We start from the raw sequence: 22,407 nt of genomic DNA on the forward strand, positions 1-22,407 counted from the left end.
ACCATGGACGAAACTTAGCTTGATTTTTCCATGGATATTCGATTGTTGAAGAAGAAACCAAAAAGATTATGGTAATTAAGCCTTTTGTTTTTATTTAATTTAATTTAATTTATCAAATTACCATTTTAACCTTGGTTAATAATTAAATAAAACATGAAATCCATATCCATATTTGTCCACTAACTCCTTGAATGGTTTAATTACCATTCAAGTCCCTTTACCTTTATTCTTTAAGTCATTTAATCACTCAAATCCAATATTGATCAAATTTTACATCCTTTACGATTTAGTCCTTTTAATTAATTAACTATCCAAACATTAAAATTTCTTAGAGAAAATTTAATACGACCTTAATAACACTCCATAAATATTTATAAAAATATTTAAGACTCAATTTATAGAAATGAGGTCCCGATACCTCATTTTCTAAAATTCGCTTAACTTTAGGGTCTTACCGCTTTAACTTAATTAATTACTCATATAACATAACTTATCATATCAAAAACCTTTTTAAAAGAATATTTGACTTGAAAATATTATTATATAATATTTACGAACTTACTCATTGAATTTGTGGCCTTAAAACCACTGTTTTTGACACCATTGAAAAATGGGTTGTTATAGAATGTATTTGGGAAATATATTTACCGTTAGCTAAGTTCGCTTAAAATAATAACTATTAGTCAAGCATAAAAATGACACCGAACGAGGCTTTATATGGGCATAAATGAAGAAATCCGTTATACTAGTTTGAACTAAATGAAAGAAAGTTAGTTAAATATGATTTGATTCAAGAAACTGAAAAGAAAGTTTGAATCATCCGTGATAATTTGAAAGTTGCATCCAACTGTCAAAAATCTTACGTTGATATGTAACACAAAGATATTGAGTTTTCTGTTGGTGAGAAAGTGTTTCTGAAAGTCTCACCTGAGAGAAAAGTTTTACGATTTGGTAGAAAAAAAAACTCAACCCGAGATTCACTAGACCATATGAAATCCTGGAAAGAATTGGACCAATGGCTTATCGCTTGGCATTACCTCGTGAACTTAATAGAATCCATAACATTTTCCATGTTTCGATGCTCTGTCTTCATCGTTCTGATCTGTCCCATGTATTATCTACGGATGGAATTGAGTTGCAGTCTGATTTGACTTATAATGAAGAACCAATTAGAATTTTAGCTTGAGAAGTGAAGGAATTACGGGCTAAACATGTACTGTTGGTTAAATATTATGGCACCAGCACAGAGTTAGGGAAGCTATGTGGGAAATGGAATAATCTATAAAATCATGATACCCAAACTTATTTCCAGGTAAGAAAATTTCAAAGACAAAATTTTATAAGAGGGAAGAGTTGTAACAACCTATTTTCAGTGGTGTCAAAAAATAGTGGTTTTAAGACCACAAATTCGACTAGTGAGTCTGTAATTATTATTTAATTCATACGAGTCAAAATATAGTATTATATTGAATTTTGATATGATAATTTTCGCTAATTGAATAAATAGTTAAGTTTAAATGGTTTGCCCCTAAAGTTTAGTGGTTATAGAAAATAAGGTATCGGGACCTCGTGTCTTTAAATCTAGCTCGTAAATATTTTTTATTAACTATTTATGAAGTTACTATATAGGTATATTGAAGTTCGGCCCGAGAATTTTAATGTTTGGCTTGTTAATTAAAGAAAAAGGACTAAATTGTAAAAGATGTAAAACTTAATCGAGGTTGAATTTTATTAATTAGATGGCTTATTTAGTAAGATTGAAAGACATTATGAGGCAATTGAGTGATTATTGAAGTTGGTGGACAATATTGATATTGTTCCAACTAAAATAATTTATTTGTTAATTAATTTAAATTATAAACATTAGTTAAAAACACAAAAACTTAAATAAAAAATTATCATCTTCTTCCATGTTTCTTTGTTCCACCAAAACCACAATAGTTGAGAAATCAAAAGCTTCATTCAAGCTATACCCTATTGCATGGTAAGCAATTTTAATCCATTTTAATATATATATATATATTTTTGATACCTTTGTAATTTAAACTAGCTAAGTCGGGGACAAATTTATAAAATTGTTGAAAGTTTTAGGACTTTCCATTAATGAATTATAATTGTTCTTGAGATTAAATGAAAGATTTCTAAGCTTGGTTGTTGATTATGACTATTTTGTAAAGGAGTTTTTATTAGTTTTAAGTTTAGGGACTAATATGAAAATATAAAAATTTAGCATGTAATTTTGTGAAATTTTCAAATGTTTAACGAATAATTAGGGGTGCTGTTAAAATTAGTTTTGAGTATTAGAGGTTAAATGTGAAAGTTTAAATAGTTTCAGTTTTATGGACTAAATTGAACGAAGTGTAAAATTTTAGGAAAATTTGCAAAATGAACTTTATAAGTCCTATGCATAAAAATGAGTATGTTAATGTATTTGAATTTGATAAATTGAATTTAACTACTATATAGATCAAGATTTGAATCGTACGGAGGATAACCGGGAAAAAGGGAAATGCATATTTGTCCCTACAAGTCAACTAATAGTTGTATATACATTAGGTAAGTTAATAATATAGATGAGTGTATTTTTTATAACTTGTGCTATTAGGAGTTGGTTTGATTGTCTTGCAGTTGAGTTTTGATAATAGATTGAAATTATAAATTGTTTGAAATTAAGTACAGGTGAAAAAGTGAATAGTTGATGTTGTTGAATAATTGAGAAATATGGTTATATGATTTTGGAATGAACTTAGCTGATTGACAGCATGTGTATGGGTATATTTCTGGAAGTGCCTCTGATATATAAATGTGACAAGTTCTGTTAAAATTCTTGTTCGAACATAGTAAACGATTAGGATACAATTGACATGCCAATAGGGTTAGAATGCACACTGGTATGGGATTGCACTTTGGTGCCTCTGTTTTCACATCAGTGCCTCTTTTAGCATTTCGATGCTCTCTGGTGTGATGTGGTTACCCAGTTATCCTAGTTATGTTACTATAGTTCATCAGGATATTAAAATTGTGATTAATCTTAAAATAATTTGATAATTCAGGAGTTTATCCATTACAAGGTTTGTGTAACACCCTGCTTGGTGAAGTCTTGGTGTCCGGGTGCTGTTTAGGGAAGTAAAGAATTTCTAGAATAAAGTTTTGAATAAGTAAAGTCTTGACTTTCGTAAGAAAATGAGGTTTATGAGTACACCCTTGAGTGAAGTCTTGAAAGTTTGAAATATATTCCATAGGAATAAGGCTTAAAAGGATAGTTATAAGTGTCCAAGGTTCGGATTGGATTAAGTATAAGTTGCATTCTGAGCGTGTCTGTGACACCTTAGTCTAGCGTATTCTAGAGGAACGAAACATATGGCTAAGTTAAGTACGAGGATTGAAATAATAATGGTAAGAGTGTATAAGTCCTTCAATCAGGCGTATAGTTGTATAGAAAAACGACAGGCGAATAAGTGTTCGCCCAAAGAGGCCCATCTTGGCATATAGAATAGGAAAACTAAGAATGTTCTATTTATACAACCCTCTATAATAGGAACAATTAAGGAATCATAGGCAGGAATATTTGACTAAGTACTAGCAGTCACCTAAATGCATTTTTGGCGTATAGAATGGGCAGACTCTGATATGGAAATAAGTAGATAAGGATTCCTAATCAGATTTGGATGATAAGTGAAACGAAAATGATGGTTATGAAAATAATTAGGTAAGATTCTTAGACGTGGCAGATTTTGATAAGCTACTTAGTCTTGATGTGAAGTTCACCATGTTCCCATAAAGACTTCGGTTAAACTAAAAGGACACTCAGGTTAAGTTAAAGGAGTTATCTTCCTTCTTAAGGATGAGGGCCATGAGCAGATGAAAGCTGCCTCCCAACAAATGAGTCTGAAACCACTGATTTCTGCTAGTGATTTTCCTCCCATTAAGGTACGTTCTAAGGTTTTGCTTGTTAAAGGAACAAATATCTATAAGTATACTTGAAGAAATAAGTTTAATGTTACGTTTGGAGTTTAAAGTGATGATAAAGGTTAACAGAATGAGTTCTAACAAACTATAGTCTGCCCATTGATTATTCCATGGAGAAGTTGGATGTTTCTGCCATGAAGAGTTGTAAGAACTATATTACGGACCATTTCAATTCTGATCTCCCATGTAATATTTTGACTATTGATTCAATGGGAAATTTTCAGAGAAATGGTCATCTCCATAGTATTCACAAGAAATATTCACGAATTGGTTTGGCTGCTGACCTGTCAAGTTACCATTGAAACCATTAACAATTATGTTCTTAAGCATAGAAGACATAGAGGATACCTGGGCTGCCAAAGAAGTGGGTGTGTCCGTTTCATGTACTCTTGCTACTCGTCTTTCTGAGGGTGCTCGGTTGGTAGGCCACTAATAGTTATTGCTGGGGATTCTTTTAATAATCTCGTAAGCATCATTATAAGACTTAGAAAGAAGGGCTCCATTTGCCGAAGCATCCACCATCATTCAAGTATGAATATTGAGACCACTATAGAAAGTATCCATTTGAACACAGTAAGGAATGGCGTGATGAGGGCACTTTCGCAATAACTCTTTGAACCGATCCCATGCATCATATAAAGATTCTTCATCAAGCTGCTGAGTGATTTCATTTCGGATCTTGGCAATTAAAGATAGAGCGAAATATTTCATTAAGAAACGTTCAACAAACTCTTGCCATGTAGTTACGGAACCATACGATAGGGAGTTCAACCACGCTCGTGCTCTATCTCTTAAGGAGTATGGAAATAATCTCAGTCTCAAGGCGTCCTTGGTCACCCCGACTAGTTTAAATGAGTCACTTACTTCCATAAATAGCCGAAGATGAAGATGTCGATCTTAAGTAGGAATCCCACTAAAATGACCCATATTTTGCAACATTTGGAACATTACAGGCTTCAGCTTGAATTTTTGTGCCTCGATTTTGGGTCTCCTAATACTCGAATTAAGCTCATTTAATAGAGGAATGACATATTGTTGAATTGCACAATTTCTGTCATCAGCAACAATGATCGAATTGTGAGAATTGTAAGCGAATATTCCTCCTGGATTTTGGATTTTGGTTTTGATCCCTGAAATTCATCTCTTCGGTCCTTTGGTTCGCTTGTCTTCTCCTTTGTCTGAAAGTCCTTACAATTTCAAGGTCTATGTGGACTAAGTCAATAATTTGATCAATACTCATAAACACCTTAAACAAACAAAAAAAAAACTGGAATTAAAATTTAATAGAAAAAAATAGACCAAAATGAAAAATTAACAATTTCACAAATAATGTCTTTTAAAACAGTCCCCGACAATGGCGCCAAAATCTTGGAAGACGGAAATGTGCAAGTGTACACAATCACAACAAGTAATAAAGTGAAAAGTAAATGTTGAGTTATCGTACCCATAGGGACTGTGAAAAGAATTATTTATGAATGCAATTAAAAACACATTAGTGAAGAAAAATATTTTGATTTTGAGAAAGTGGTTAAAAACTAAAATTTAACTAACTAAAATAAAATAAAATAAAATAAAATAAAAATAAAAGTACCAATGCACGATTTCAAAAGATGACTTTAATCAAGATGACATAATTGTGTTAGATTAATTACATTTCTTAACTTAGAATTACTAAACTCATGTTCAAGTTGTTACGAATAAATTCACGGTAACTTGGTAATTTGCTAACTACTGCTGATGCGTACTTATTAAATTAACTAATCTATTGAACATTTTCAAATGCCAATTCAAAAAAATTGATCAATCTTCATAAATAAATAAAAGATTAAGTGAGGTAATAATGTATTCTCAGATTGAAACAGTTTAATCACAATAATCTTGCAAGTTATGGAAGTCTAATGTACCGTTTAATACTGTCGCTAATTTAACCCTCAGCTACCTAAGAAGATTAAACATGCACTGATTTAGTATTGTGTCAATTAATTACAATTTCAATGCAATTTAAAAATTAATTCATTATTTACCTTACAATTATAATGCAAGAATAACTTCATGATTTTACTTAATCAAACAATTTACCAATACCTATAGCAACACAAACATAATTTTAATAACTAAAGTGGACGAAATGCAATCAACCTAACATGAATTAAATTTAATTCATATTAATTAAATTAAATATATCAACATAACAAGTATTCATAGACATGTTCATAACAACAACAATAAAATTAAAGGATAGGGAACTAGAATCAAATCCGGTGTTTCTCCAAAGCTTGACTAGTTTCCTCTGCTCCTCATTCTCTGCTTGTTCTTGTTGAATTGAGGCTTCTATGAGTACTTGAATGCTTCTTCCAATGGTGGTTGAAGGGATATTTTCCAAGAGGGGAAATCAGCAAGGGAATGGAAGGGAAAAGTGGAGAACAAATGAAGGGTTTTAAAGAGAGAAAGTGAGAGATAATTGAAGAATGAAAGGATGAGAGGTGTGTTTTAAATAAGTAGCAAAGGTGGTATTTATAGGTTGGATAGGCTGTTAAAAATAGCAAAAATCAGCAGCCTTTAACTCCCCTCATGGCCGGCCACACATGTGGCAAGTTTGAAACTCAATTTAGCTAGGGGGAAATCTACAAAAGCTTGATAAGTGGAGGGGTTTGAATGAAATGTCTAGGAAACTTCAAGGGATGATTTGCAAGTCAAATAATCAACTAATTTGAGCTGATTGGGTCAGCATGTTGGATGGCTTTGGGCAGCCCATTTGCTTGGTTGGATTAGTCTTCTTAGTTTAGCACAACTAGGCCTTCTTTCATAATTTAGTTAATAATAATTATTTAACCCAAAATAAATTGGATCAAAATTAAAATTATTTGTATTATGAACTGATATTCATAATTTGGACCATTTTAGGTTGAAAAATTAATTCACCTCGGTACTTCAAAATTCGGTTCTCGATTTTGTCCTTCTAGTAGTGTCTACCGAACCAATTTTCACCCTTTACGCAAATCTATAAAAAATAAATCAAAATTATTATAAAATTATTATAAAATTAATTAAAATTCTATGTGTTAATAATTTAAGTACAATTTAATTATTTTATAATTATTCTATATTTTTTTACAAGAATTACACCAAAATTGCATGAATTTGAGTTTAAAAGGGCATGAAAATGTCTATTTATTGTCGTGTTTCCACACCCCTAAAATTAATTCATTGCTCATCCCAAGTAATGCATAAGTTGAAAAGGATTTCTCGGAAACACCTTTGGAAAATTCCTTCAGAAAACATTTTTCTCAAAATAATGAATTTAGTATACTTATGCTTAAGAAGAAAATTTTTGAGATTTATGCTACTTAAGTATATATATCGTTCAAATTAATCTCAATTATTATTATGATAGCAAAAATAGACTAAATGCTTACTCAATAAAGACATGTTAAATCCCTACCAATTTGATTTTATCCCCTTATTTAAGATTAAGCTACAATCATTAAGTTTAATTTATGCCTTCATATATTGAACATAGAAATTTCTCTCCACTAATGTAGGTAGCATAGAAACTTGAATCAATAGGTCTTTTAAATAGGTTGTAATGTGTCTAGGCTAGGGGTAGGTAAAAGATGGATAAATTTAGGCTAAAAACCCTAGACTCTGCTTGAATCGAGCCTTCAGATTAATTACCTTCAATACACCAACTCATTTTGCCTTCACATGCTCTTTTGTACATCTATTTCTTTCAGATACATATGTTATTTCTTCTTCTTCATTTTTTTTCTTTTCTTTTCTTCTCTTTTTCTTTCATGAGCATTCTGTTTTTTTGAGTATTTGATACTTCCTTTTAACTTCCCAAACTTATTTTCAAAGAATATTCTGAAAAGTACCGAGTCTAGTGTTTGAGATAATTTAAAGATAATTAAGAGAAAAGTGATGTCTAAATATTGCAAAGGTTCAAATAAAATTAGGCCATATAGTCTCAAAGTTGAGTTTCAAAGGATAAAAATTTATTAAGGTTGGCTTGAAAGACTCAAATGGTCCAAACAAAAGTTTGCCTAAATCATTGTCAACATTCCATGCTTCCTAGGATTTCACCTTAAGAAATTACTAAGTCAATTCTAGAGACTTAAACTTTCATGCATGTCTAGCTTTCCTAAGGAACTAAAAAATTTATGGTATAATTTACATACTTTATTAAGAGTACATTTATGTCATAATTCAATTAACATATAATTATTGAAATAATAGAACTTTATTCATACTGAAGTTTAGCATACTTAACAAAACTTCAAATTTTTGAACAAAATATAACTTAACCATAATTAAAAGAAAAATTTATTCTGAGAGGAAATAATTTCAATTTTCCATTTTTCGGTCCCCCTACTTAAGATGAACAATGTCCTCATTGTTAAAAGTGAATAGATACTATACACCAGGTAGGATTCTAGAAAAGAGGAGGTGAGTCAATTTGATTGCTTAAGTACCAAGCTCTCTCTAGATCCAATCTTAGACAGTTATATATCTCTTGTCACATTTTGTACTTTGCAACTTGTTCATTTTTATTTATGATTTCCACCTCTTGTTTTATTATGCGAAAAACAAAAATGCTAATAGAACCTAATCCTAACATAACCTAAGAAAGGAAATAACATAAGGTAAAGATCCCCCCATTTTTATTTATTTGTAGACCCCTCAAAATCTGATCGCCTCGTTCCTTCCTTGACATTGAAGTCCATGGTTTGAGTATAAAGTCTGGAAATCCAAACACAAACAAACGGGTTATGAAATATATATTTTTTTAAATGTATCTCTGATTGAGTCATCCCGCAGTTTTTAGTATCTCCAGTAAGCTTGTTGCTAGAACTACATGTGCTGCAGCATAGCCATTATATAAAACTATTCACTTCGTTAAATGGTACTAGATTAAGGGACTCTCATATCAGACTTAGAAAATATGTTAAGTGTGGTTTTAGTTTTGTGTAGGTGGTTGAGTAGCCAATGATAAGGTTTATAGCTGAAGAGGGTGGCGGTTTTCAGGATAGTTTAGGTGTAATAGTTGGTGACTTCGAATGAAGGCATTTGGGGTGGTGATTTAGGGAGTTAAGGGCTGCGACAATAAGGGGTTAAGTGAAATGCACTCTTGGGATACTTGGGAGTGGCGGTAGATCAAGGTAAGGGCTATAGGTTTGTGCAGAAAAGGGTTGAATATTTCCCTTCTTAGCAGTGTATTAAGCCCAATGGCAGCTCCTTTTTGGATCTTAAGCTTCTGTACTGAAAGTAAACTAAAAAAAGCTAAAATAAATTAGTACTTGGGTTAAAAGTTGACCCTTTATTTAACAAAACAAATACTTAAATTCTCTAGGCTACTTAGAAAAATATTTTTCAAAAATTTACATTAAATGAAACTCCCAGGAAAGACTGGAGGGTTCACAGATGGTCCTGCTTAAGTCCTAATCTCTTAGACAGATTTTTAATTAATGTAATGAACCAAAGAAAATTTTATCTAAGTCTACCATTTTATTACAATAAGAAAAAAAACTAAAAATATAAAATAACGATAGAGAAAGTGAAGAGAACTCCCTCCATTTTATTCAAGATCATCATTGACCATGGTGGTGTCAAATGGCTATTTCTCATACCAACCATAACCATCTAGGAAGTAATCATATTCTTTCCCATCAAATCTGTCCAAAATCTTATTAGGGAAAGAAAACCCAGAATGATCTTTCCTGGTGGCCTTGTTTAACTTCCTGAAATTCCTACAAATCCTCCAACCGTTGACTCGAATATATGAAATAATTCATCAAGTATCCTTCTAGTACCTTTCCAAAATCACAAGTGCCTCTTCTTCTTGATCTTTGGTGAAATCAACTGAAATAATTACAGGTAAAGTCAAAGACAAACCCAAATAGTCATATTTCAAATGAGGAGATAAAATCTTCAGTTCCAATTTAGCTGGCTCTTCAATCAACGGCTTTGGTTGCGTATACTCCTGAGATGATAACTCTAATGATTTGAGTGGAACTTCTTGAGTGAATTCCTTCGACTTAGCTTCTAACCAAGGCGAACATTCCTTGTCTTCATCATCACTTGGTGAATCCTCTAGTAGAATATGTTCTAACGGACCGTTTAAAGAATTGACCTCCAATTCTATAGAAGCCAATGGTTCCATCTTGGAAAAGATAGAGCAGTCTTCAATTATATCTGGGGATTTAGCAGCATTGAAGTCATTAAAGGTCATCTCATCATCGAAGATTTTTTTCAACTGAGTATCATTTTGCTACTTCTGAAATCCTTCAGGATATGGGAGTGGTGGAATCTTAGCTTTAACTAGACAACTATTTTGTGGAAATTTTTCTATATCCGACAAGGGTGTTAGGTAATCAAAACTAACTGGTTTAGAGTTTGCCTCATCAAGTATCACTGAATCTGAGTTCTACGATATAGAAGTTTCAACACTCGGTTGAACTTCTTCTTTGTCTTGAGCTATAACAGGCTCATCTTGAACCTCAAGCACCTTCGGCTCCTATGTCTTTCCACTTGGCAAAGTGACTGATTTGCAATGTTCTTTGCCCAAAATTCTTGGATTTTCTGTGTCGCTCGGCCAAATACCTTGGAGGCTACTTCTGAGCTCATTGGCTAGCTGTCCCACTTGGTTTCCTAAATTCTTCAATGTTGCTGCTTGGCTTTGGATTAGTTCATCATTCTTCGCTACGTACGCCTTTAGTAAAATCTCAAGATTACTTGACGATTCAGTTTGTGGAGGTTGTTGCACTTGTTGAGAATATTCTGGCGGATAATTTAGTCGAAATGGCATAGAAGAGTCGCTATGGTCCGCCCATTGATTACTCCATGGAGAAGTTGGATGGTTTTGCAATGAGGAGTTGTAAGAAATTGATTGGGGATCAGTCCAATTTTGATTCCCATGTAATATTTTTAATCTTGATTCGATGGGCAATTTTAAAAGAAATGGCCATCTCTATAGTATTCATAAGAAATATTCTTGAATTGGTTCGGCTACTGACCTGGCAAGTTACCATTGAAACCAATAACAATTATGTTCTTAAGCATAGAAGACATAGAGGATACCTGGGCTGCCAAAGAAGCGAGCGTGTCTGCTTCATGTACTCATGCTACTCGTCTTTCTAAGGCTACTTGGCTGGTGGGCCACTTATAGTTATTATTAGAAATTCTTTCAATAATCTCGTAAGCATCGTTATAAGACTTAGAAATAAGGGCTCTATTTTTCGGAGCATCCACCATCATTCTAGTATGAATATTGAGACCAATATAGAAAGTCTCCATTTAAACGCGGTAAAGAATGGCGTGATGAGGGTACTTTCGTAATAACTCCTGGAACCGCTCCCATGCATCATATAAAGATTTTTCATCAAGTTGCTGAAATGAAATGATTTCATTTTGGATCTTGGTGGTTAAAGATGGAGGGAAATATTTCATTAAGAAATGTTCAACCAACTCTTGCCATATAGTTATGGAACCAGATGGTAGGGAGTTCAATCATGCTCATGCTCTATCTCTTAAGGAGTATGGAAATAATCTCAGTCTCAAGGCGTCCTCAGTCACCCCGAATAGTTTAAATGAGTCACCCACTTTCATGAATAGCCGAAGATGAAGATGTCGATCTTCAGTAGGAATCTCACTAGATTTACCCATATTTTGCAACATTTGGAACATTACCGGCTTCAGCTAGAATTATTGTGCCTCAATTTTGGGTCTCCTAATACTTAGATTGAGCTCCTTTAATAGAGGAATGACATATTGTCGAATGACACAGTTTCTGTCATCGGCAATAATGATCGGATTGTGAGTAATATAAGTGAATGTTCCTCCTGGATTTTGGTTTTGATTTCTGACATTCGTCTCTTCGGTCCTTCTTTGGTTCACTTGTCTTCTCCTTTTTCTAAAAGTCCTTTCAGTTTCAAGGTCTACGGGGAGTAAGTCAATAATTTGATCAATACTTAGAAACACCTAAAACAAACACAACAAAAAAATAGAATTAAAATTTAACAGAAAAAAAAGACCAAAATGCAAAATTCACAATTTCACAAATAATATCTTTTAAAACAGTCCCTAGCAACAACGCCAAAAACTTGGAATGACGGAAATATGCAAGTGTACACAATCGCAACAAGTAATAAATTGACCATGTCGAGTTCTTGTACCCACAAGGACTGTAAAAAGAATTATTTATGAATGTAATTAAAAACACTTTGGTGAAGAAAGATATTTTGGTTTTGAGAAAGTGGCTAAAAACTAAAATTTAACTAAGTAAAATAAAATAAAATAAAAATAAGAGTTCCAATGCATGATTTCAACAGATGATTTTAATCAAGATGACATAGTTGTGTTAGATTAATTACATTGCTTAACTTAGAATTACTAAACTCATGTTCATGTTGTTACGAATAAATTCACGATAACTTGGTAACTTGCTAACTACTGCTCATACGTAATTATTAAATTAACTAATCTCTTGAACATTTTCCAATGTCAATTCAAACAATTAATCAATCTTCATAAACAAATAAAAGATTAAGTGAGGTAACAATGTATTCCTACATTGAAATAGTTTAATCACAATAATCTTGCAAGTTAAGGAAGCCTAATGTATCGTTTAATATCGTCGCTAATTTAACCCACAGCTACCTTAGAAGATTAAACATGCACTGATTAAGTATTGTGTCAATTAATTACAATTCCAACACGATTTAAAAACTAATTAATTAGTTATCTTACAATTATAATGCAAGAATAACTTAATCATGATTTTACTTAATCAAACAATTTACCAAGACCTATAACAACACAAACATAATTTTAATAACTTAAGTGGACGAAATGCAATCAACCTAACACGAATTAAATTTAAGCCATATTAATTAAATTAAACATATCAAATTAAAAAGTATTCATAGACATGTTCATAACAACAACAATAAAAATTAAAGGATAGGTAACTAGAATCAAATCCGGTGTTTCTCCGAAGCTTAACTAGTTTGTTTCACTCTTCATTCTCTGCTTTTTCTTATTGAATTGAGGCTTCTATGACCACTTTAATGCTGCTACCAATGGTGGTTGAAGGGCTCTTTTCCAAGAGAGGAAATCGACAAGCGAATGGAAGCGGAAAATGGAGAACAAAAGAAGGGTTTTGAAGAGAAAAAGTGAGAGAGAAGTGAAGAATGAAAGGATGTGTAACATCCCGATTTAGGGCTTAGTAAGAATAGTGGTTTTGGGACCAAAAATCCGATGAGTAAAAAATTATTTTTACTATATTTTTATTGCCTACAATTTCACGGAATGATTTTGTGAAAATTTCGTTTAAAAATTTCGACGTTTTGGCACTCAATTTAGTCAAAAGGACTAAATTTTAAAAACTTCAAAAGTTGAGTTCTACATGTTAGAGGTGTCCAATTGTTATGAAATTTTAAATTGGAGGTCTTTATATGGTAATTATACCATTAGTTAGTTATGGACAAAAATGGAAATGAGATAAGTGAAATAGGATTTTTTTTAAGTAAGGGCATTTTAGTCATTTAGTAAATAAATAGAATTAAAAGGGAAAAAGATGTAAAAATTCAGTTCATCATCCTTGCTTGCTGCCAAAACTTGAAGGAAGCCATAGCTAGGGTTTCTTCACTTTCTCAAGTTCATAGTAAGCGATTACAAGTCCCGTTTTTAATGTTCTTTACGTTTTTGGAATCTCGGTAGCTTAATTTAGCTTATTTTAGCAATAATTTAACCTAGGGTTCATATTTGGAAAAATACCCATTGGTGAATTATGTTTATTTTGATGTTTTATTGTAGAATATGAATCTAGGAATTATGTTAAACAACTTTTTCTAGTCAATTTTAAGTGAAAACGAGCATATTGACATAATCGGCAAAAATACCTAATCTTCATAAGTAAGTGTTAGAGTAAGAATTTGATGTTGTCATAGAAGGGAAAAATGTTCAACATGTTATAATAAATAAGAATAAGAGATGAAGTTTAATTTTGGAGCTTTGGGGCAAAAGTGTAAATATACAAAAGTTTAGGGGCAAAATTGTAATTTTATCGCTATTATAGGTCAAGAATAATGAAATTCGGAGCTAGATCGGGGAAAGAAAAAGATTGAGGACTAAAGTGTTAGATATGTTTACATTTTTGTACCGAGGTAAGTTTACGGTAAATAAATGCAATATTTCAATAGTTATTATTAATGCTGCTATTTTCCAGCAGTTATGTATTTATTTCATGAAATTATTTAATGTTGACTTAAGTATGAGATGACAGAGAATTAGTGATAAAAGCCCCGTTGAAACATAAGGAATATATCAGATACAAATGTCATGACATTTGGGTAAAGAGATCCCATGTAAGACCATGTCTGGGACATGGCATTGGCATCATTGAGATTATGAGAGGTTTCATGTAAGACCATGTTTGGGACATGGCATTGGCACCGAGATGGGAGGTCCCCCATAAGACCATATCACGGACATGGCATGGGCACCGATATGAGAACTCCCATGTAAGACCATATCTGGGATATGGCATTGGCAGTGCAGGAAACATCCCATGTAAGACCATGTCTGGGACATGGCTTTGGCATGTTATTATCATATATGAGACCCAAGTATCCTTATTATTCCAATGTGGCTCAACGGGCTAGAAAACAGATTATGTTCTATGGAAGTTCAAGTAAAAGTGTAATTAGCAACTTCAGGTGAGTTATAAGAGTTGAGAATATGTTATGATATCAGTGAGAACCAATATTTCAGCAAGAGAAGAGTAAGTTGTAATCTTAAGTTATCTAAATAGGTAAGTAAATAAACAAGTAAATGAGAGTAAGTAAAGAGGAAACTTAAGAACATGATACTTGCATATCATTATTTGTGTTAAATGTTGTTGTTTATTTACTTGCTAACTTACTAAGCTCTATGCTTACTTCTTTTATTTCCTTTTCTTTCATATAGTATTATCAAGGATAGTCGAGATCTTGAAGACGTCGGAGAGCATTCACACTATCAACCACCACAGCTCGGTATTTTAAGACGATAAATGTTTCAAGCTATGGCATGTATAGGGACTTAGTCATTTCGATTGTATATTCTTAAATTATGACCAAAAGATGATATGTAAATATTTGATGATGAATAGTTATTAAAATGGCTAAGTATGAAGGTGTTTGTTGTCATAAAAGTCTAGGTGATAAATTATGCATAGAAATCATGAAAAAGTAAAAATTAGTAGTGAATCAGTTTTGAGACAGCAGTAGTGACGTGATTTTGAAAAATCACCAAGGATAGTAGAAAATGAATTAGAGGGTGGATGAGATATATAATTAAATCTTATTAAGTCTATTTTCATAGAAAAATAACAGTGTAGACAAAGGAATTATGTATTCTGAGATATTTTCATTTTAGTTAGACAAGATCAAAGTGGTTTTTGGAATCCCCTGTTTTGAATTTGGAATATCATTAAAAAATGTAAAAAAATATTTATGAGTTTTAATTTATATTTATAGATTCCTTATTGAGTCTATTTTCTGTAGAAACAAGTGAAAACACCATATTAAGTCTGTACAATGAGATAATTAAATTTTAGTGACGAGAGGTTAGGACAGCCAATCAATGAAACAGGGGAGACTTTAACTAATAAACTGTACTAATTGGCTAAACCAAAAATTCTGAAAAATTTTTGGTAAAAATATATACAAGTCTAGTTTTGGGGAAAATTTACGGATATAAATTTCTAGTTTCGTAGCTCGAGTTATAATTAATTTAGTAACTACGGCGCAGGTGGACAGCTTTGTTGTGAATAGTGAAATTAATTTCAAAAGTAAAATTTTATGCCCAAACTTTTAAGTTAAGTCAAGTAACGCCTCATGCTCGACTCCGGCAATGGTCTTGGGTAACGGGTGTTACATTTTATTGGTATCAGAGTAGGTTTAGTCGGTTCTCGGAATATTCAGTATGAATAAGAGTCTAGCTATACATGCCATAGTTATATATTTTGATAGTGTGACGACTCCTGACGATTTTAAATTTTTTTTCTTTTATAGTTATGGATCCCGAACGAGCTGGTATAGATGAAGTAGAGAGTAACGTGCCCACTCCTGCAGAAGGGATGGTGCCACCAGATGTTAATGTTATTGAAAGACCCATTTCAGTTCGTCAGGGAGGAGGGGCTCGAGAAGCCTTTTTCCAAGCTATGAATGATTGGTTTACCGAGTTCGTTCAAACGAATCCGGCTGTTAGACCTCCACCCCCTCATGATTCTCAGGTTCCCCATGTAGTTTCTCCAACTGCAGGTATAGTTATCAGGGAAAGGCCACCAGTTGATAAGATCAGAAAACAAAGGGCTGAAGAATTTCAAGCTACTAAAGACGATGATGCAGAGAAAGCATAATTTTGTCTTGAGAATACTATCAGAGTTTTTGATGAATTATCTTGTACACCTGAATAATGCATGAAGTGTGTTGTTTCGCTTCTCAGAGATTCGGCTTATTATTGGTGGAAGACTCTTGTGTCAGTGGTACCTAGTGAGAGGGTTACTTGGAATTTCTTTCAGGAGGAGTTTCGTAAAAAGTATATCAGTTAGAGGTTTATAGATCAAAAAAAAGAAAAGATTTTCTTGAGTTAAAAAAAGGTAAGATGACTGTGACCGAGTATGAAAATGAATTTGTTAGACTTGGTGAATATGCTCGGGAGTTTGTGTCCACTGAAGCTAACATGTGCAAGAGATTTGAAGACGGGCTCAATGATGATATTCGACTGCCAGTGGTTGTTTTAGAAATCAGAGAGTTTGTTGTTCTGGTTGAGAGAGCCTATAAAGCAGAGGATTTTCTAAACGAAAAGGAAAAGGGCAAAGCTGAAATTGAAGTGCAAGACACGAAGAAAAGGCAAATGAGCATATCATTTCAGTTTACTTCCAAGAGGCCTAGAGAGTTCCCTAGTGGATCAAATTTTCCAACCAGATATTCTAGTCGAAGTAGAGGTAGAAGATTTGAGGGTTCTAAAGCTCAAACTACTACAGTTGAAAGTATGGGTAGTACTCGGCCCACTAGGCCAGAATGTGCCCAATGCGGTAGACGTCATCTTGGAGAGTGTAGAGCAAATGAAAATGCCTGTTTCAGATGTGGTGCACCAGACCACTTTATTCGGGATTGTCTTGAAACAGTTAAAAAAAAGTAATACTGAGTGCGAACAAAACTTTTCTCACTTTTGCGATTTAATCCTTTCTTGAATTAATATGTCATAATATAATTCTCAATGTTGCCATAACTCAAAATTTCCCTTTTTTGTCACTTTATTTCCTTATTTTACTATCAAGGATACGTACTTTCTTACTGTAGTAATTTTCGGAGTATTACACATATCAGTTTTCAACTTGGTTGTTTTGGCTAGTGGAAAATATTTCAATAGAAATCTTTCAGTCATCTAAGCCCAAGTAGTGATGTAACCCCGTGGAAGTGAATTCAACCACTACTTCGCCTTTTTCCTTTAAACAAATAGGAACAACTGTATGCGTATGGCATCATCAGTAACACCATTAATATTAAAAGTGTCATAGATCTCCAGAAACTTAGCTAAATGAGCATTCAAATCTTCATCTTGCAACACATCAAACTGAACATACTGCTACACCATTTGAATTATGTTCGGCTTAATCTCAAAATTATTTGTAGCAACAATCGTTCTGACAATACTCGATTCAGCCTCAATCAGAGTGGGCTTAGCATAGTCATACATAGCCTGAGAAGCAGGATGTGCAAGAAGTTGCGAATTACCATGATTAATATTCATCTCCATAGTAATGTACTTTTGCTATTGATCGTATATGAAAATCTATTGTTGACCTTACATTGCTTCTCTGACCTCTTTTCAATTTCTACGAGCAACCTTTTCAATTTCACTATAAAAGAATAATGGCTTCAACGGGTTGCCTCTAGTCATAAACCAAAAGAACCTGTCAAAAACCAAATAAAATCGAATCAGTATTTCAAAATTAAAATTAAAAAATAACAATAAAAAAATTGGTAAATTAATAGAAATAAGATTTTCCTAATATCTAGTCCCAGAAATAACGCCAGAAACTCGAAGGTCAAGAAACTAACAAAAAATTTGACTAAGGTAAGTACACTTATCAATTAATAGTATAGTTACGTTGAGTAAATATATTGTTCCCACATGGACTACAAGTACTAGTAATTACGGTCTTTCTATTATTTAACTGGATAATTCAAATGATCGGTTAAAACTAAAATTAACTAATTCAATTAACTAACGAGTGTGACAAAGAACAAACCAAAAAAATCAAATTAAAACCAAGAAATGAAACAATACCTAAGTAAGAATCCGTCTATATTTCATCTGTCACTATCAATCTAAATTATGCAATTTCTTTGCTTAGCACATTGATCCGTAGAAATTGCTAAATTATGCTAATATCTCTTTCAATCATAAGAGGAAGTAAACTAGGTTAATTAATTGATTTATTTTTCATTCCAACCCCTATTATCACATTAACTCATGCTATGGATTTCTCTATTAGATTTGACTCTAATCCGGTAGATTTATGTCGTCCTGTTTTTAGGATTGTATGCAACTCCACCCAATTACGCAAGACCTAATCTTAAACAGGGTCTATTCAACCACCGATTTAAGAACATCGAACATGGAGTAATACTCTAGAAATATCAAACCAAGAACTAAGCACACATAATTGAGAACAAAGAAACTAAGTATTTATTTAAAATTGAAATCAAACGACAAAATTTATCGTAGGGTTCATCTCCCCTAGGTATTTAGAAAATTAGTTCATGCTCGAAAAGAGAAAAATCAAAGATACAGTATAAATGAAAGAATAAAAGAAACTCATGATAACTTCCTAAGAAATCAACTCAGAATCTTCAATCTTGACGGAACTCTGCTTTAGAGTCGGCTTCGATGGTGTGTTTTCAGTCGTTTTCTTGAGTGTTTTTTGACAACTCAATCCTATTTGACAACTCAATCCTATCTTCTTATTTTTTTCATATATACATCTTAGAATGCCTGAAAAACCTAAAAATCATGATTTTTCACTATTCAGTGTGCAATCCCATGAAATTGATACGACCCACAACACGCTCGTGTGGTTCACATGGCCATGTGAAAAGGTGTAGACCATGTGGCTCCTTTAGCTTACTCCGACGCTCTGGTTTTCACTCGTTTTTCGCTCCTTTTGCTCCAAAATGCTCTATTAAGCATTAAAACATAATTTTTAAAGGATTAGGAGAATAAAATTCACAATTAACATCAGATAATCACCCAAAATGCGTTAAGAATGAGGTTAAAACATGTTACTTTTAGCACTTATCAATGTGATTATTCAGAAAAGATACCTATTGAATGTTATGTCTCCACACCTATTGAAAGTTATGTCCCTATGAAGAGACATGAGAAATCCTATAAATAGGAGTGAGATTTCATTTGGAAAATATACCAAAAAAGTTCTCAAAAGTTCTTTCTTTTCTTCCTCCATATTTGACTATTCTTAGATTGTTCAACAAATAATTATTACGAAAATTCTTTAAATAAATAGAATTTTTTTTATACTTTGCTCAGTGCTCAATGAATATTTTCATTAGTACAAAACGCCAATAGTCATTGGATTTCATTGTATCATCGAGGTTAATTTTCTTGAAACTCATTTGCACATTGAGTATAGGTAAGGGCAAATAGAACCTTAAATATACTGGCTTGATACATGCCCTGAATCCTTATCCTATTTATTGGTTTTCCTATTCGAGTTTTTGTACATGATCCTTTCATGTGTTTGAGATTTTTCTCACTGAAATTCCATACTAACAATAACAACAGAAGAGATGAGGAGAGAGGAAAAAACCCTTTGGTTACTCACAATTAGTGTAGGTAAGCAAGGCAAAAAAATGTAGTGAACCACTGATATTGTCAACCACATGGGTGATTGTGGAGTTATTTAACTTTGCAAAGAAAAAATTAAAAGAATATTTTATTTATAATTTTTTTAAAAAAATTATATAAACTATACTATTTATAAAGCGGTGTCACCCATTAATTGGGTCCTAACTCAATTAAGGGATTATCAAAAAATTATTTTAGTCGCAAAGTAAGTTATATGATTATATGGGTTTCTTTTTTACTTTTTATATTTTATAAATAAAAAAAGCACATAATGAGATTTGAACCAACGGCACCATGCATATAAAACTTTTTCTTTACCATTTGAAGTAAAGAAAATTTTAGTTTTATCTATTAAATGCATAGTTTCCACATTCATATGTGTGCGATAAAATTCACATTAATGAATTAAGCTCATAAAAATTTAAACTTATTCATCAAAATTTTTGAAAAAGAATTATTTTATAAAAAATTATTTAATATGAAAGTAAATGAATCTTTCCTCCTAAAATTTAAAATCCATAATCCTTTTATTTTCTTTAGCACTCATTATTTTACTCTTAAATTTCTTTTATTCTCTCTCACATACGCTCTAGTATTTTTACAAGAAAGGTGGTTGATCTTTTAATACTTTCAAATGAATCTTCCTAATTAATAACAAGTCTTCTTTTATTTCCAAGCTTTATTGATTAGTTTTAGAAAATTAGGATTGTGGTTTTCTTACGATAGATTAAGATTTTTATGCAAGATTTAATTTTTATTGTTATTAAATATTTTTGGGATATAGATTTTGATATAAATGCCTACATATTGATTGGGTAATAATTTTTAAGGTTAATTAATATAAATCCTTGAAGAAATTGGGATTGATTGTATTTATAATATTAAATTTCTTTAATATTGATTAGAGATTTAGTATTTTTTTATTTAGAAATTGGTATTGCTAGTGTGGTTATTGTAAATCTTGTGTTTGAAAATTGACACATTACTCATGACACCAAGAAACTTTTATTGTTGTTAAAAATTACTAATTGTATGTTGGCTTCGTGAAAAGTTTTGTGTTTAATGCTTAGATTTATTTATTCTAAATGTTTAACATGAATGGAGAAATATTTTAAAAGAAAGTCTACAAGGGAAGTAGAAAAAGACCAATATGAAAAAAAGGTCAAAAGAGTCAAATTTAGCCTTTAAAGCTTTTTGGCCGATCCAATATTAAGAGCTAAAATTATAAATTATCATCAAAATGATAGAAATAATATACCGCATGCATATTTGCAAAAAGTATCTTGTCAATCTCACAATCATAACTTTCCTCGAACAATTGCGAGAGTGAATTGAAAATTTCCAACTTCTTAGTATAAAAATTATGTAATAGTCTTACATTTAATCATATTATACATTGTTTTATCAAGAATAATATTATACATTAGTTTATTTTACTTTTATTAACTTTTTATTTTCCATAATCCAAATTTACTAATTTATTAGTGTATATATATATTTGAACAATCTCATTTTAGTTTCTCATTATATATGCTCTTTTTGACATAATGCCTAAAATTATCCCTAGTACCTCCTCAACCATAAATAGGAGAATAATGTGTTTTAGCACACTTAAACTCAGGTCTTTTTACATCGACAACAATGCCCATGTCAATCAATACACTTGAACTTAGGTTTTTTTACATTGACAACAATACCCATGTCAATCGAGCTAAAACTCAATAGGCAAAAGTAGAAATATTAACATTTTATTTTATTGAATTTGACATCAATCTTTCCCAAGTTATCAAAATTTAATTTTGTTAAACTAAGAATTTAACATTTCATAAACAGAAATGTCCATTATCTTTATCTTCTTGGTTAATCTATAATAATTGGGTGAAAGATAAATAGTTGATTTTGGGTGTTAAATAAACAAAAGAAAGCATGCATGGGAATTGGGCATGGGACTCTTTCTCGTGAAAAGGAATTTGGATGGGAGGTGTTACATGTTAGTACATTAATGTTTTTCCGTTTTGAAACTAAGGGTCTGTTTGATTGACGGAATTGATTTTCCGGAAAATCATTTCTAACTTTTCCAGCGTTTGATTGGCGGAAAACATTTTCCATTTGGAAAATGAACTCCAAAACAAGGAAAATGGGTTACATTTTAGGAAAATGTCTTACCCTTTCAATTTCCGTAAGACATTTTCCGTGCTCTCCTCTCTATCGCCTCCTTCATTCCTTCCTTCATTTCCGGTGAAAACTACTTACATTTATCGATTTTCCAAGAACTTGTTTTTTAATTATTCAATACTTGTTTTTTAACACAATTACAAATAATTTATTTGATATTAGTTTTTTCAATTTATAACGATTAATATTGTAGCTTAATAATTGAGTATTATTATAAATAAATCATTGCAATATATATAAAAATAATTTAAAATATAAAATTTATTAATATATATTAATATATGTAAAAACAACTTTTCCGAAAAATATTTTCAAAAAATCATAAGCAAAGAAAATATTTTACATGAT

The 22,407-nt window shown here is 31.8% G+C and overlaps 1 non-coding gene and 1 pseudogene across 1 annotated transcript; both read left to right on the forward strand.

Moving 5' to 3' along the window:
- The first annotated feature begins 4,549 nt into the window (after positions 1-4,549).
- Positions 4,550-4,650, forward strand: LOC128041974 (small nucleolar RNA R71; annotated as a pseudogene).
- A 6,628-nt stretch (positions 4,651-11,278) lies between these two features.
- Positions 11,279-11,385, forward strand: LOC128042231 (small nucleolar RNA R71). Its single transcript, XR_008197436.1, has one exon. It is a non-coding gene; the product is annotated as a small nucleolar RNA R71 (small nucleolar RNA).
- Positions 11,386-22,407: the final 11,022 nt, after the last annotated feature.

The sequence above is a fragment of the Gossypium raimondii genome, chromosome 6 (assembly GCF_025698545.1).
Source record: "Gossypium raimondii isolate GPD5lz chromosome 6, ASM2569854v1, whole genome shotgun sequence".
NCBI lineage: Eukaryota > Viridiplantae > Streptophyta > Magnoliopsida > Malvales > Malvaceae > Gossypium > Gossypium raimondii.